This window comes from Condylostylus longicornis, unplaced genomic scaffold (assembly GCF_029603195.1).
Source record: "Condylostylus longicornis isolate FDR11 unplaced genomic scaffold, ASM2960319v2 ptg000137l, whole genome shotgun sequence".
Taxonomy (NCBI): domain Eukaryota; kingdom Metazoa; phylum Arthropoda; class Insecta; order Diptera; family Dolichopodidae; genus Condylostylus; species Condylostylus longicornis.
Genome location: NW_026578105.1, coordinates 270,883 through 289,928, shown reverse-complemented (window position 1 = coordinate 289,928; position 19,046 = coordinate 270,883).

Here is a 19,046-nt window from a genome sequence, read left to right as displayed (position 1 = left end):
GAAAAACTTTTATACTCGTATACAGGCAAGCCACATATAAGTTATAACAACAGAAGAGAGAAAATTAATGCTAATTTTATAAGAACTTGTTTGGCGTGTAAAATATTTTTGTACTATGTACAACTATATTTAGATATGAATATATATATATATATATTATAATTATGTACAAATGTATATGTATGTATGAATATTCATATAATATAACATAAAATGTATAATTAAGGCTTTTATTTTCTGTATGACGGCGTTTTTTGTTTTTTTTTTTTGGTTATTTTTCCCCCCCTACCCAATATTCTCAATAACCACATCCCTATATTTTTTATTCTTTTATATGTCTATATTATAATATAATATAATATAATACACAAAGCAATATTAAACAAAAACTAGTCCTATATTTTTAGTTTTTCGTTTCTAATAGTTCTATTGATCTTATAGTAACTAAAAATCTTCTGATAATATCATAAAATTTTAAGGTATAGATATCTAAATAAATTAACATAGTTGTTATGTAATAATGTAATGTTATTCCTCGTAAACAATCATTAATTGTTTTTTTTTTTTGTTAACGCCTAAAAGTATACTATAATTGCCGTTATTACTTTTTATTAGATATAAATTGCTATGACAAAATTGCGTGTTGTTGCAGTTAATAAACGGCACAGACGGTTTTCTCAACTGATATATTTACATATATATTTTTATATTCTTTCTCTTTGTTTCTATGGCTAACAAGTAACGCGGGATTCTACATGCGACTGTCAAAACGTTTTTTACCGAAAACACGAGATGGAAAAAACCCTACCCGTTCTCCTTTTTCATTGCTCTTATGCCAAACGGGTCGTTGACTATTCTTATATAGGTTGCCTGCCAACATCTGTAGCACATGTAATATTTTTAATTGAATTAAAAATATAACATTAACTTTATCTTTCTTGTGAAACATGTCCTTCGCAAGCGTATATCTTTGTTCTACTTGCTATACTATAAGTCTTCTGCAAAGTAATAAAGATGCTCCAACTTCGTTCCAAATTTGGCCCTTATATCTTCATCATTTACTTAGTTTTTTCATAATTCTTTTAATTTTTGTGGCCTTTCTTCGACTACGTTTACAGATTTTCTTTGTTCGACCAGATACTCGTATGATACCTTAAGTAAGTTTAGCTCCCTTACTAAGTCCAATTGTCTTAATGAAAGCTCATTCATATTATCCAATATATTATACGATTTTTCTTTGATAGTTCCAATATACAGTGATTATTACATTGGGATCATCAAAATGTACACTCTCGCTCGTCCATTAAAATTGATAAACGTATAACATGTTTTCAAGCATTTTTTTAGCAAACTATCATACATCATAGATCGAATCCTAAAGTTCTTCCGAATAACTTAATATTAGAACCTTTTAATTTTTGTTGTTTTTTTTTATTCTGAACTCATTTCATGTTTTTTCTTCTTTTGACTTTATTTGTGGCCGCAAATTAAAATTTGCTTAGGTATGTACAAAATGGGATTAATGAAAAGCCACTACTGACGACGGTTTAAAATTAAATTTCTCAAAAAAAAAAAAAAACCATTTTATTTTAATTTTTGCTTTTAATGGAAAAGAAAACAAAATTTATGTTTTTTTTGCTTTTGTTTAGAATTCTAAATTTTATTGACTTATTTTAAGTTTTTCGCTTAAGGTAAATTATATGCTAATTTCAGTTGCTTTTTTTTACCTTTTTTTTTTTTGCATTTCTTTATTGGCTACTAATTCTTGGATCTAGAAACAGTAGGTGAGGTTTTTTTTTATTATTGGAATTTTGTTCATTCGTTTTTTTTTTAAAGTAAAACTGATTGAATACAAGAAGTCTAGTCAAAAATTACTGTTCAATTTTTGTAATTTTTTGTATTTTTCATGTGTTCTTGTATTCCTCATATATAGACGACACAAAATAGGTCTTTGGGTCTGTATAAAAATCAATAAAAGTTATAAAAATTTAATTTTTAATTAAAAGAAAATCAATAATTTTTTTTTTATTATTATTTTTTCTTTTTCCTTCCTTTATTGCATTAAAATGCATAAAAGACTGCAGTGCAGTATAAAATTGTGAACACACACATAGGTACATATGTGCATTAAAATGGCACTAAAGAGTATTTGCAATAAAAATCTCAATTTAAATGCCGAGTTCAATATTATATGAAATGCGCAAATTGGTAAATGAAATGTTGACATTTAATTAAGGACATAAAAATAAATATTTTTCCTTTTCTCATAAATTATACGAAAAAAAAAAAAAGAGAGAGAAAAAATTTTTTTCTACAGCTTAAAATTTATCAATTAGTGATGCAATTATTTGCGCGAGGATTTTTCCTTTATTTTTTCTTTTGTGTATTGAAGCACTTTTTTTAAAGATTTAAAAATATAAAATTAAATATTGAAAATTTTAATACTTAATCCAAAGAACAATAATTTATAAATGAAAGAAAAAACGAATCAAACATAAATTTTAAAGTATTATGCCTTTTTAAAATTTTATTTTATATTGTTATACATACTTATTTATTATACAAATACCATCCATCAAATTCACTCTAAAATGCTCTCTTATAAACTATTATTATAAGAGGCAGAAGAAAATAAACTTCAAATACGAGTACATACCCTATATTCATACATACAAACACATACATATGTAGTACCACACTTCATATATTATAAATGTTTGTAAGCAAATAAATTTATCGGAATCTTTTATTAAACAATTCAGAATTTTAACAAACAACAACATTCTGTGTTCCATTTAATTTTTAATTAAATATAAAACAAAGAATAAGAAAAAAAAAACAAAATCAAAATGAAATCATTAAGATTTTCTTCACTTAACAATCACTTTTTATAAAAAAAAAACCGAAAAAAAAAAAAAAAACGAGGAAAAATAGAGTTGACCGTGTCAATTCTGTGATACCCGTACGAATTTGCCATCCTATGTGCGAGTAAATATGCCATAGCTGACTATTTGACAGGCTATGACTTTAAGTTACCGTGTTATCATATTAATTTATGCAAAATTTTAGCACTATGTTTTCAATATTTTCTAAGATATGGCCAAAATACTATTGAAATTGTATAGCTGCTACCACAACTAGTCAAGAAATTTCAATAATTTTTATCATGCATAACAGCCCTAATAACAAACTTGTTTTCACGAAATTTTTATATTATAATTCAAATCATTTTTGAAATAATGCCAAATAACTTTTGAAGTTGTATAACAACTAGCAGAAGAAGCCAAACAATTTCAATGACTTTTAATATCAAAACAAATCGGCCCTAATAATTTATTCACTTGCGCGAAATTATAATACTATACAGTCACAACACTAATACTAGTTTCTGAGATATAGGCAAATAAATTTTGAAGTTATATGGCAGTTACGCGAACCAGTATCTCGATCATAAACCAATTTATATAGGGATCTGGCATTTACTATAATAATTTTTTTTGTGAAAATTTTGTAAACGTAGTTCAATTAGATTTTGAGTTATTGTAGGGACGGACGGTCAAAAACATATACTTCTCAGTCTATTATTTCCTTGCGTTACAAGCGGTAACGCAAATTTAGTATACCCCTCGAATATACGTTCGTATACTGATATAAAAACAGAAAACTTGTCATTTTCTCGTTGCACGCTTAAAAAAAAACAAATTGATTTACAGTAAATTCAAAATAATTCACAATCGTTTTTAAATATAATTAAATGGTTTTTATGCAGTTATACAAGTTCCTATGGTCCTTAAATGTGAATTAACGAATAAATGTCAAATAAAATATTTTCGTTTGACACTTAAATGTCAAAAGATCAGTAGTTGTCAAAAAGTTCAGTGCTTAATAAAAAAATCCACTAATCTACTATCCAAAATTCTTTTAATTTGCTATAAAATTTATAAAGCACTTCGGTTAAGCATTTTTAGAAATAAACTCATTCCGTATGGAATAATTTTACAGTAACTGAATAATTTTAAAACACCATGTACGAGTATATGTAAACTGAAAGCATACCGATTTCGTAATGAAAATTTTTATAGTAATCCATGTAAAATTTACAGCACTTCTTGTATTTATAGCTTATTTTGTGGATTCTGAATTTTTAAATAGACATTGTGTGCATTGAGTTATTATTATACCAAAATTCAGATTCACTCTTTTCGTCGTCGGGTTCTGCAAATGGGCAAAAAAACAATTTTGTTCTAAAAATGCCATTATCAATCCAAAAGTGAACAAACTTCTTTATTAAAACTACAACTGTTATATTATTAATTTTGTGTTATATACATATATCTAATTGTTATATTAATAATTTTACGATTTTGTGCTAATAATTCTATTGTCACTAACAAACAAACTTCTCTATTTAAAATTACAACTGTTATATTATTAGAAATTTTGTGTTATACAAATCAAATTGTTATATTAATAATTTTACGATTTTTTTCTAATAATTCCATTGTCAATCCAAAAATAAGCAAATTTTTTATTAAAAATTACAACTGTTATATTATTAGAAATTTTATGTTACACAATTCAAATTGTTATATAAAAAAATTTTTACTCGTACTGCACTGTAAAAAAAAAATATCACAATAAAAAATAAAAAGAAAAATCACAAAAACTTTAAAAATAAAAAATTTTTTTTTTTTATTTTTCATTGTAAAACACGTGACTTTCTTTTGCAGACTTTTCAGCACGTATAACTCCCCCAGATTTTTTTACCTTATATTTCTTTTTCATATTCATTTTTATTTATTTTTTTTTTGTTTTTTTGAAGGAAAGGATTTTAATTTCTTAGACACGTTCACACGTTCAAAATAAATTTTTTTTTTTTTTACTTTGGCAAAAATAATAAAACTGGGAAAGTAAAATAATAACAAAAAAAAAAAAAAAATTGTAAATAAAAATGCCGAAAACGTTTTTGTGCTCAAGTATAAAAAAAAAAAAAAACATTAAAAATTTCTGTTAAGTTAAAACTGTTATTTTAAGTCCTTGAAATTTTTATTCCTTTTCTTTCTTTTGTTTCCCGAAAACCTAATATTATTGTATTATTATAAAAAAAAAAGAAAAAAAACAAAAAAAAAATTTGAAAATAAAAAAAAAGGAACAAAAATGTTAAGAATTTCATTCTAAAAAAAAAAAAAAAATTTCTCTTTTCTCATTTATTTTTTTTTTTTCTTTCTTTTTCAAAATTCTAAGAAATTTACCATGAAATGAAAAGAATAAAAATATAATTAAAGAGAGAAAGAATCACAACACAACGACAGCAAAAGCAACAGCACCCATCTCATATTATTATTGTATTTATTGTACATCTCACCTCATTCAACAAATACACCATATACAGAGAAAACAGATACTAGCTACATCTATTATGAATTTTTTCTATGTTCATTTTCTCTTCTTTTGTTTTTTTTTTTTTTTTATAATTATCGTGAATATTCAAATGCACACGATTGCTTGTAATTTATAAACGCATATATCTTCGAATGTAAATACATATATTGATGTATGTATGTGTATATTCAAATATAATGTTCGAGTATTTACAAATTCATTATAACGCATAAATAAAATAAGTGTTGACATGTAATTACTACATTCCTCACCTGTTAGATTTTTCACAAATTTTTTCTGTCTTTTTTTTTTATTTTTGTTTTTTTGTTCTTCTCATACATAATATAAATTTGTATATATGCTTATACACAAACACACAAAATATTTCTACATTAAAGTGTACACAATAATAATAATAATAAGATTCTTTTGCTTGTTCTGCTAGACTTGTTATTATTGTTGAATTTATTGTTGTTGGTTGTTGGTTTTTTTTTTCCTTTAGTATTTTTGTTTGTCTTTTATTTTTTCTTGTTATTATTATTTTATTTTAAAGTCCTTAGATATTAGAAGTGTAAATCCATATCTCCCGTTTAGTTGTTTTTCAATTTTTTTTTTTTTTTTTTTTTTTTTGTATAATAATTTTTATTATTATATTTTCTGGTTGTCTTTAACACACAACACAGCAGAAAATAAATTTCTTTATTTACATGCAATTTTTTATTTTAAAGATGAAGAAGAAAAAAAAAAACTGTGAGGATTACGGGCACAACATGTTTTTTTTTTTTCTATGAGAAAACAAGTAGAATACATGTAGGAAAAAAAAATATTAGTTAAATGTTATACCGAAGCTAAAATGTTTATTATTAAAAGAAGTTGTGAAAAAAAAAATTTATAATATGTAAACGAAAAGTATGTAATAATAACAATAATAATAATAATGAAAAAAAAATAATAATAATAAATTTTGAACTCAGTACACTTGTGTTGTTGAGGTATACACTCTCGAATATTGCATATGTACCATATTATAAACCAACCAAACGAACCAATCAACTTTAGTATGTTAATGAATATTTTATACACATTTTGTTTGTATTTCTTGATGAGTTTTTTTTTTTGTGTTTTTTTTTTTTTGGCTTTAATACTGTTCTAGATTAGACCATTTTAAAATATACACATAATATTATGGCTAAGTGTTATGGGTTAAGTATAATATAATAGATCTTATATAATTTATTGTTATATAAGTATGAATTTAATAAGTCTGTCCATCAGGAAACGATAATATATTATATATGATAATAATGTGTGCTACTATAATAATTTTTATATTAACCTATTGTATAAGTAAGTCTAACCTATTATAAAAAAATATAATCTCTTAAGGGATAGATATAGTATACACTAATATATATTATACATACCAAATATGCATGCATGGATATGAGGGTGAAAAATTTTGATTTTTATACCGGTATGAACGTATGTTCGAAAAGTATACTGAATTTACCTTACCGTTTATACCGGTAAGAAATAATGGTCTAAGATATAGACTCAGGTATATATTTTTGATTAGCATCGAATTCTGATTTGATTTATCTTTGTCTGTCTGTCTGTCTGACGTCCATCCATCCTTCCCAACGATAACTCAAAAACTAATTGAATTTAGTTCACTAAATTTTTACAAATGATTTATTATAGTTGGTGCCAGAACCCCATTTAAATTGGTTTATGATCGAGATACTGATTCGGGTATCTGCAATAAAACTTTTAAATTTATTTAGTTATATCTCAGAAACTATAAAAGCTGTGGTACTGCAATTTCACACAAGCGAAAATATTAGTAGGACAATTGTGTCTGATAAAAGTCATTGAAATTGCTTGTCTCCTACTGGTAGCTGACATACTACTTGAAAATAACTGGTAGCTGACATAAAACTTGAATGCAATTTTTTGAGGCGCATCGGTCAGTCCGTAAATACTAAGTACATTTACTTGAAGTACAGTTTAATGCATTATTTTGTTTTTTTTCCGTTCTCTGGTAAGCAGATGGTAACATTATACAGTTACATTCACCGGTGTTATGTATATGTTTTAAATAGTTATTTGATGATATTATTTAATGTGTTGAAAGAATTTTAGCCCCAAAGATTTCTTGCATCAAAATCTTTATAATCTATATTTTAAAAAATATTTCCGAAATGGAAATTAATTTTGAATTTAAGAAACACAACCAAATGTTCTCAACTGGAAATCAAGCTAAAGCATTGCTGAAATAATAATAATTTATATTGATGAAAAAAAATTTATATAAATTTAGAACATCATCTGGATGTCACATTCATAATTATTAAATATGAGTAAAAATACACTTAGAATTTAAAATTCTAATTATGTCATAAAATAAATTAATAAACAACCACTTCTAAAAATTAAAAAAATATACTAATTAATAGAAAATTAAATATAATATTACCTTTCGCCATAATTTACGTTTTGTGACTTCAAATAAAATGTTATGTAATATCTATACGGAATTTTATGACAAATTAATTTTTTATTAATTAAAATAATTTTAACCGTAACAAAAGGAATCAGAATTATGGTTCGCATATATAAATATAACAATAAAAATAAACTGGAAAATTAAAATTTTATTAAAATTTTTTGGGGAAAGAATTAAAAACATAATATAAAAATTATGAATAATTCAATAATTTCTACAAAAAATATACTTTGTAGTTTGTCACCTATTAAATAGACATTAAAAATTTTGACTAACAATCGAATAAAAAATATAAAACAGGTTATGTTGCAAAATTTATATATTAATATACTTAAGAAATTTTTGGCTTTCGTACAGTTATAGACCACAATATATTTCCAATTTTGATGTTCTATGTTAGCACAGTTGGAATTTAGTCCTTTTATCTTATACAAAATTATTGTTCGTGTTCCACTTGATTCTTCCATTCGAATAGAATTCAAATATCTGCACTACAATCTTATAACTTGTGTAGGTTATTTTCTTTTTATATATTTGTAACAACTTGAAGGAGTCGTCTCCGGTATGAACATATATGTATATATTCTTGCTCAGCGTAAAATTCTGCTTTGATTTAGCCATATCCCTCCGTCCGTCTGATCGCATGATAACTCGAAAACGAATAATTCAATAGACACCAAACTTATACAAGTTGTTTCTTTTCTACCAAAGACAGCTGGTATTGTAATTGTACCAATTCCGACAACGGGTTCGGGTAGCTGCCATACAACTGCGAAAGTTAATTTTAAATATTTTGAAAAATAATCAAATCAGATTCATGAAACTTGACAGTGAAATTTCATGTCAGATATATCAATTTCAATTCAGTTCAATTTCAGGTCAGATGAAGTTTTGGTGGGATGGCTTGACATTTTCGGATAGTTCCCATGGAATTCTAAAATCTAATATAAAATATTCAAAAAAATAATAAAGTTAGATTCATGAAACTTAGCAGTGGTGTGTCCAATTATATGTTAGATATATCAGTGAAGTTTTTATATAGTGGTTTGACAGGTTTGAGTAATTGCTATACAACAACGAAAAGTGCAGGGTATAATTCAATCGGTTTATACCGACTGAAACGTTTTTACATGTTTTTATTCGCTTTGATTTTTTTTGCTGTATTTTTTCCCAAAAAAAAAAAAATGCATCCTTTCTCTTAATCCTTATACGAGTAGGTTTCTTGTTTCATAAATTTTTATTAAATTCTTCAAAATCATGTTTATTTTCTTTGAAAACAAATTGGTACAGGTATAGATACTTGACATACATAATATAAATGATGAACAAAAAATTTTTTTTTTTATTTTCCACTCCAAATATGGATTCTCATTTGTAATTTCATAAGTTTTTTTCCATTTTAGTTAGCAATAAAATGAATGAAGAACGTAGGAAGTATTTTAGTATAAACAACTCCCTCAATTGGCATAAATCACGTTATTGGCAATCAAATCGTACAATATGACTTTAATTTTTTTATTTATTTTCATTTTGAATTATTTATTTATTTTTTATTTATTTTATTTTATATACGTACTGCTGTTTTATTTCATTTTCTGACATTTTTGTGTCAACTGATGCAATAATATTATGGTTCCCCCAGATTGAGTATGTATATATAAATATATATGAATATATTTTTTAATTACATATATATATATATATATATATATATATATGATTATTAACCATATCTAAATTTGGTATTTGATGTGATCATTGTTGTTTTTTTTTTCTGAAATATTAAATTTCTTAATAAATAAATTTTAATATAAAAAAATATATCTATATATGTAAATATCAGTATATGTACGTATATATATATGTACATAACAATTAACAAAATATATATTTAATAATAAAAAAATATTCATTTTATATAAATTTAATAGTTGTTGATGAATTCTTAAAAAATACGTCGTCGCATAGGTCATTTGAATATTTAAGAATTTTTTGAATTCCTTATAACAACCCATATGTGGTAATTTCAAATTAAAGACCAGTAATTAATTAACTAATTAATTAATTTCATTTTTTATGCTTTTAATTAATTTGTTTCTTTTTCTTTTATCGTATTCATTTTTAATTTTGTTCAACTCATAATAAGCAAAATGTTGAAAAAAAAAAAAATAAACAATTTTTGTTTTCATATTTCTGCGTGATCAGATCAGACATCGGTTTTATAGCTCCTAAACTGGTAATCTATACATACGTATATATTGTATATCTATCTCTTTACATATATATATATATATATATATATAATTATATTCTTTATAATGTTTATACAATTGTAAGCAAAGAAAATATACTTTTGAAAGCAAAAAAAAAAAAAAATAAACTGAAAAGAAAATAAAAGGAATTTCTATTTTTTAATATTGTATAAAGAAGATAAAAGGCTTGGCACACTTGCCACTAAAATTTACACTGTAATCATATTATAACATGTGAACAAAACAAAAAAATGTATAAAAAGTTCATTTCTAAGTCATTTATAGCAATTTGTTTGCACTTACACTCTTAGAAATTTTTGGGCAATCAAATAAACACAAAAAAAATATAAATGGATTGGCAAAAAAAAAATTCAAAAATTCATGCTTGCTTCAGTACCTACAGTAAATCGTAAATGGTACCAAAGTAAATTCCAATAATTTTTGAAAAACAAATTCCTAATTAGAATTAGATAATTCTTTGTTCTAATCTAAGAAGTGGAATCGGAAAGACATTCTATTTCAGATGCACATTTCAGATTGATAAAGTAGCACTGTCAGTTCTAGTTTAGTACAATCAGAAAACTTAACGTGATATTCTCAAATTTTATGAATTTCCATCACTTGTAGAAATAATCGATTCATTTCCAAAGACAACACATAAAATATGTCGCGTTGTGGAATTAAGAACCAAATACACTTAAAATTTTTTAAATATATTAAAAGATATATATAGAATATAGTAATTATGATAGATATTGGACTTGGTGTACCAACAACAATGAGGAACAAAAACCGGAACGGAAATTCTTATTTTTTTTTCAAATATTTTTAACTATAACCATCAATTGAGTAAGTTAATCAAATTTCGAAATTATAACAAACATATTAAATTACAATATAAATTAAAGATTGCCCTTAGTAACAATGTAATAATACAATATATTGATATAAACACACACACAAACACAAATTCTACAATATTTTTTATTTCTCCTCAAAAATATTAAACTTGTTGTAATTCGAATATGAAGACAAAAAAAAAAAAAAAGAAAAACATAATTGCATTTTTCACGATAAGTATTTGGCTGCGTGATGGCAGGCAGATAAAAAAAAAAAAAAAAACAAAAAAAAACAAAAATCTGTTAAATTGTTTACGCCTAACCTGACAAAAGAAACAAATTACTTGTAATGAGAATCTTGATAAGAATGAATGAAATCTTAAAAAAACGAAAAAAAAAACACACCAGAAAGATTTAAAAAATTAGAAGAATTCACTAAATGACTCTTTCTAATTAAGATGAACATGATAAGTTCATGTAATACCTGAACTTTTCTACAAAATAAAAAAAAAAAAACAGTTCCTCGGTTAAAAGTCTGTTATCAGATTCATTTTCATGTAGGATTCATGGAACAAACAAAAAAAACAAAAAACAAAAACAACAACATTTTATTTTCTTCTTATTTTTATTACCGTTTCTTTAACTTTTAAATAGAATTTGTTGAAAAAACAAAAATTAAAAAAAAATCAAAATAAATTTTGTTAGTAAAAAAATTTTCCCGTGAAAAAAAATAACAAATCGATGATGGAAAATTGTACAATATGTCATGTAGGTAAGTACACAGAACGAAAAAAAAAAATGTGTTTTTTTTTGTGTATTAAAATTAAAACTTAACAACAGCGTTGTCGCCCCATAGAATTATTTGTACTTTTCAAATTGTATACATACTCATATATAGCTTAAATTATATAATTATACACATACACATATACTACTACTTATATATTAGTATACTATTAAAAAATTATATATATATACGTAATAATTTTGATATCTTGATATTTTTATATTTTATAGTTGTAGAATTAAACGCAAAGTTTTTTATTATTGAAGCTCATAAATCAATCAATTATAAAATTGATTTGAAATTTAAGTATATTTTAATAATATATAAGGCAAGTGTTATTTTTTTTTTATTATTATTTAATTTGTTGACCTATTAAATTCTTTATTTGGCGTACAAAAATTATAATGCTTTGTCATTATTGGTGCTTTTATTAAAATTAAAATTAAAATTGAACAACAGAAAGAAAAAATTAATTTGAGTCAAATTAATGGCTTATAATGAAGCAGTTTTCCCTTTGTACTACATTATTAAAGTAATTAATTGTTAAAGTAAATATTTCAAAGATTGCATACATTTAGGATGAAACAAAAAAAATATGAAGAGGCGTTAATATAACACTCGAATTAAAGGATTAATTGCATATGTTAAGAAAAAAATAATTATATTTTTCAATGGTATGGCATTTTCCGTTAACTTATTGCATATACACAGAAATTTGAAAAAACCTTGCAGTTTCGGAAAAATAAAATACCAAAAATTCAAATTTTACAATTTTCCAAAGACCATAACTTGAGGCAAGGTGGATGTGAAAAAAAATGAACTATTAATTAGTATCTAAAAGCTGCTATAATTTCAGATTTCTAAAACCTGCAGCATAGAAGAAAAATTTGGAAATATTTGATTTTAGAGAACGGTAAATTTTAACGGCCATTCTGTTTTTTTCAAAGTTCAAATATGGTATACCACGATTGTAGCAAAACCGAATGCCACAAGCATTTCGGCTACAATAAATAGTTAATAAATAGCATTTTTAGCATTTTGGGGTAGTTATAACTTTTAGACGGTGGAATTAAAAGGTAAAAAATTTCGAGTATGGAAAAAGTTTCGAGTAAAGATTTTGTAAAAAGACATATGAAATTTTAGTTTTTTACCTACAATGTTATTGAAATTTTGAAAACATGTCCACGGACGGACAAAGTGAGAAAAATGCAGACTAATAAGCATCTTTTTTTTTTTGAAAAAAAATTTTTTGGGAATGTGCTATAAAGGAAAAATTGTTTTAATTTCATGATTTTCTATTGAAATTGAATAATTTTCGAATTCCGAAAAGTTGATTTTTTTAATTTCTTAACCTTATACTATATGGAGTGTAATTATAAGAAATAATTATGATTTACATTTATAAATATATGTAAATATTTTAAATTGAGATTAATTTTCATCTCGCATATATGGTCTTAATAATTTTTATTTCGAGTGATTTATTGTGTATATGAACTTTATTTAAATATTTAAATGTTTTGATTTAAAATAACATATTGTTATATTAAGTTATTTAATTTTAATTTAATTTAATTAAAAATTCACAATAATCTTTTAAGATTATTTTCGAATGTAAAAGCAATTATCTTTCAAATTAAATAAATATTATTTGTTAGAATATTTCATGTATAAAATTACACAATATAGGATACACGCATAATCATTTATTATAGTTTATTAAATTTCTCAACATCTGGGAAATGGAATAAGATATTATTAACATATGTGAATATAAAATATGTAAAATAATTAAATTAATAAATCACAATTAAGATGACATTGGAATAATTGGAATACATCATGCTTTCTTATAGGATAACACGCAATTTATAAGGCTTATTTTAAATATTACGCTAAATTCGTGTTATATTCTTTAAAAATTCAATTTTTAATTTTTGCATTTCAAATTAATTCACTAATAAAGGTCATTTTATTATTTTATTTAAGTTATTCTTATAACACACAAGTTCCATCCCACTCAAATCAATTTATTTGTAATTCAATTTATGATAATATGAGATTGTAGATAATTTAGAAAGGTATATACATAGTCAGGAATAACTAGATTCTCAAAAAACTCATATAATACCAATTTCAAAACGGAATCCAATTAAACATACTCAACATAATTATGTTAAAGGATTTTCAAAAAAAATTTCATATATAAAATAGAGAGTTTGCGATATCAAAATTGTAGAAAATTTTATATTCTGTTATATATTACACGTATGCATTTTGTTAAAACTGTTATATTTTATTATAATTGAAAAATTATTAATAGAATATTAAACATAAAAATTTAATATTATCAAAGAATTTATAATCAACATTTCCTATATATTTAAAACTCATTTTGCAAAAAAAATTTTTTTTTTTATTCTACATTCAATAAATCATTAAAAATATTTTAATAATGAATCATATATGAAATTTAATTTTTAAATATTTTAATTGACCTACAGAATAAAATTATATTAAGGTCATATTAACCCATATATAGTGAATATGAAACCAATATATCATTACTGGTGTTAATGACATTTTAAAAATAATACATGATGTCGCATTCCATATTTGTATTTGTAGTATATATGTTACCTTACAATATTAATACTTATTATATTATGAATTAATTATTATATATAGTGGTATATATGATCAAGTGGTTTATGATCCATGCAAAATTAACTAACCGGATGTTTGTTATTAATTCATTAAATATTATGATTATTCAGGTTTTCTTATCACGATTAAACAAAAAAAAAAATTTTTTTTTTTTATATATATTAATATCATAAGATTATCACACTAAAATATCTTGAAAATATTATCAAGTTTTTTCTTTTTGTTTCATTTCATCTTTGATTATTAATTTTTTTTAATAGACATATTAATTTTTGTGAATATATAGAAGTATGTTTAATATTCATATATAATAGATTTAATAGACAAATAAAATTTCAAAATTCAATTCTTATCATTTATATATCTCGAATATTAATTAACCATATTATTTTATGAATTAATTTCATTTAACTATTTTACCTCTTATGATCTAATTGATTTATCAAATATTTTTTTGTTCGAATGAAAAATAACCATGTATGACATCTTTGATCTATGTACATATAAATAAATACAGAATTTTAAATTATATTTTATGAAAATTTTGTGAAAATAATACCTTTCAAATTTAAAAAAAAAAAAATTTTTTGAATATTAATATTTTATTTATGTCATATTATAAATATAATATTATAATTTTTAATAAAATGTTTTATAATTTGTATATAAATACGATCATTTCGTGTATATAAAGTTCTCGTGTATTCATAAAAGCAAAAATTTGAACTAAATTTAATTACTACAGATAATTTATATTATTTTCGAGTATAACTTATTGATGTTGCAACCATCTCTCTTCTTTTCTCAAACAAAACAGAACCAAAACGGTGAACGGGAACAGCGTATGATTTCTGTTGGTAACGCCGAACAACAGCGTAACAACTCTTCAGTATACTCGTATTTTGCATATAATCTCACATATATACATTTGAAAACAGATAATGTCAAAAAAAGAAAAACTGCCAGCGGATAAAATAGAAGTTTAGGCTATCTTACCACTGACGTCTAAATTCGCAACGTTAATTTCGCATTTTATATGAATTTCAAAGTTTCGCCGCGAAAAATCGCTCTTGTTTTGTTTCAACTCAAACGAAAGCATTTTACGTAAAAATTTTTTTTTTGAATATCACATGAAATTGAATTTCACGTAAATTTTCGTATATATACAAGTAGACCGGAAATAAGCACGTTTATTATAAATTCTTATCTGAAAAAGAAATTGTTAGAAATTAGAAAATGAAATTTATTACACATTTAAACACATACCAAATTATGTCGTTCAGTTTATAGCTTATATAGAAAAGTTTTTCACACAATAATTTTTAGTACCTTTATTCATCTTTATTTGTTCACTTAAAATTTCCACCATTAACCTACTAACCATATTATATAAGACAATATAGTATAAGACCAAATTCACTTTAGACCGTATAGATAAGGATATTTTTTATTCTTAAAACTTAAAATTGACCTTATTTTCTATTACAATTAATATCATTTCCATTTAATTGGATATACACAGATATGTGTTAGAAAGTCGATCGTTTTTAAAATTTATTAAAAACAGTATATGAAATATATACATACATACATACATGTAATATGTTCATTATATGAAAAAAAAAATTTATTCAAATATAAAATTTAGAAAAACAAGGAAAAAAAAAAGGAATTTTTTTTTTTCACATGATAACCACACCTTGAAACGGATTGAAATCGTTTTATATTTAAGCGCATTTTAAACGCCGTACTCCAAAATAGATCTATGTACATACATACATATATAAATGCATTTATTCTAGAGAGTGCGATATGACAATAACTGACATGAAGATATGAAAAACTTTAAAGTACATATGAAGTATATATGAAGAGAAAGTTTTGTTTTTCTCTTATTTTCTTTATGATTTTTTTTCTCCTCTCTTTATACAATGTAAAATGAAAATTCAAGTATACATTTATGTACACATTTTTTGTCATGTTTTCGATATTTACAAAAATATTAAAAAATATCAATATATCTATTTATTTATATATACATACTCATGTACACACATAGGTATATGATATATACATACATATATATGTATGGCATAGTAAATTATATATATAAGAAACGCGGATGAAAAGTTGCGTTATCATTATTTGTTGTGATTGCTCGAGGTGACTATATTATAGGTACAATAAACTGCGCAATATACTTTAACCAATAATAATAATAATAATAAAGAAAAAATTAAAAACAAAAAAAATAAATTCAATTTTTTTTTTTCTCACAATAATTTACGAATACTTAAGCTGCCGTTTACAAAAAAATTAAAATAAAACAAAAAATCAAGTACTTTATTCTAAGTATTCAGGTTATTATTTTACCTTAAAACACTTTAAATACACAAACACGTACATATGTATATATATACAATATAGGTAAGGAATTTGTTAAATTAAATATCGGCATTCAAAAAAGTAAAACAAAAAAAAAAATTTTTTTTTAAGCTTTTTTTTGTCTTGATTTCTAAAAAAAAAAAAATTCTCTTGACCAATATTTGTGAAATATTATAGAAAAAAATACTAGCCCTAAGAAGAAGAAAAACGTTTTTTTTTTTGCTATACGGGTCAAAACACAAAAAAAAAGAGTGGCCAAGTTTTAAGTGGCACTTGTTAAAAGCGGCAATTCTTAAAAAACAAAAAACAGAAAAACAAAACAGAAACTTGTAAATTTATTTATGCACAGTCAATATTAAAATACCACAAAAAAAAATTGGAATTCACATATTGACAGGATCATCAATCAAAAAAATCCCAAAAAAAAAAAATATTAAAGTAAAGAACATAAGCGAATTTTTTTCAAATATTTCTACACTGTAGTCAACATCGTATTTTGTCAAATAAATTACCAAATCATATTGGAATTTTATGAGACAAAAAAAAGGATTAAAATTTTTAAAACTAATTTATAATAATATGACATAAGTAAGGCACAAATGCAATTCGAAAAGGACAAATATTAACCGAATCTAGCCGAATTCAAATATTGTAACGAATTGTATTGGACAGAAAGAGAATACCTTGCATTTTTATTAAAATTCCAAGAAATAAATTGTCGAAAATTGAAATTCAAGTATAATTTTGCTGGGCAATAACTTGATATATGATGAAATAAAGGTATATAGAAAAATAAAACTTTGGAATTTGTTCTACCTAAATAAATCAGTAATTGTCGTTCATACTAATCCCTAAAATGTGATGTCTCCCAACTTAAATTATTTAAAAGAAAAATTATGCAATATTTTTAAAATAAATATGCAATTTCAAATCAAAGTCTGTTTGGCTGCTATATTTTACAATATAATTGAGAAATCATACTTGTTACCACAAAACTTTTCTAATAAAAACTAATTTATTTTCAAAGGACTCGTAAAATAGAGAAAAAGAAAAAAGGTAGAGAATTCAAGTTCAAAAACAAAAATTTAATATTAGAATTCATCTATATATATATATATATATCAATGTAAAAATATACGTAAACATCAAGCTAAAATTTTACATATTTACATACATGTATTCTATATATACATACTTATAAAATTATAATATACAAAAATGTAAATAAAATTTATTAAGAAATTGAAATTGAAGTGCTATTGATAAACCGCGCCACTATTGATTTCCAATACCTATGTATTTATTCTACATATATATATATAGGTATATCGATATATGGTCATACGTAAATAAATGCCTATTAACCTTTATAACCTGTACCTGTGTTATCTTTATAAATATGTATAATGTACCCGGTACTTGTATAGTACATTAAATCTTATGTGAAAAAAAAAAACTATTTTCATATCTACATTTTCATATATATAATACCAGAATAAATGAAGAGCATGTGCGGCGCTGATAAAATACCATCCGTATATATGTAAATACCCCCAAGTCTCCCTATGCCCCCCCCCCATTTACCACATCTTTTATACACAGTTTTAAAATATTTCTATTTGAAAATTAATTTTTCTCTAGAAATTGATTAAAAATAAATATGTGTTTTTTTTTTCGTCTCTTTCACTGTCATTTACTCCTTTTAACAACTGTTATACATATATTACATTTATGTGCATTTTATATGTACTTGCCTGTATAATAATATAATAGATATATGTATATATACATATATGTTTTCTATATTTAAGTAAAATTTTAATAGCAGAGTAAATATTAGATTAAATGTTCAGACAAATTATTATTTTAACAAATTATACATAATATGACGACGACGTTAATTGAAATTGAAAAAAAAAGTAGTGATTTTTCTTACTACTTTTCTTGTTTTTTTTTTTCATTATTATTATTGTTGTTATATTGGCGTTATTATTTTTATTATTTTTATTATTAATAAATGAAGTTTAAGATCAAATTGTATATTATAAGAATGCGCAGATGAGTTTCATTTTCAATTTAATTTTCGAGTGATTTTACTGGGAAGGAAAAAAATTTAAATTGTATGTATACTAAAGTAAATGGATTTAATTAAAATTGTAAATTAATGGCTTAATATATGTACCTAATTACTACTATATTTTATAATTACAGCATAAATCTACGCGTTA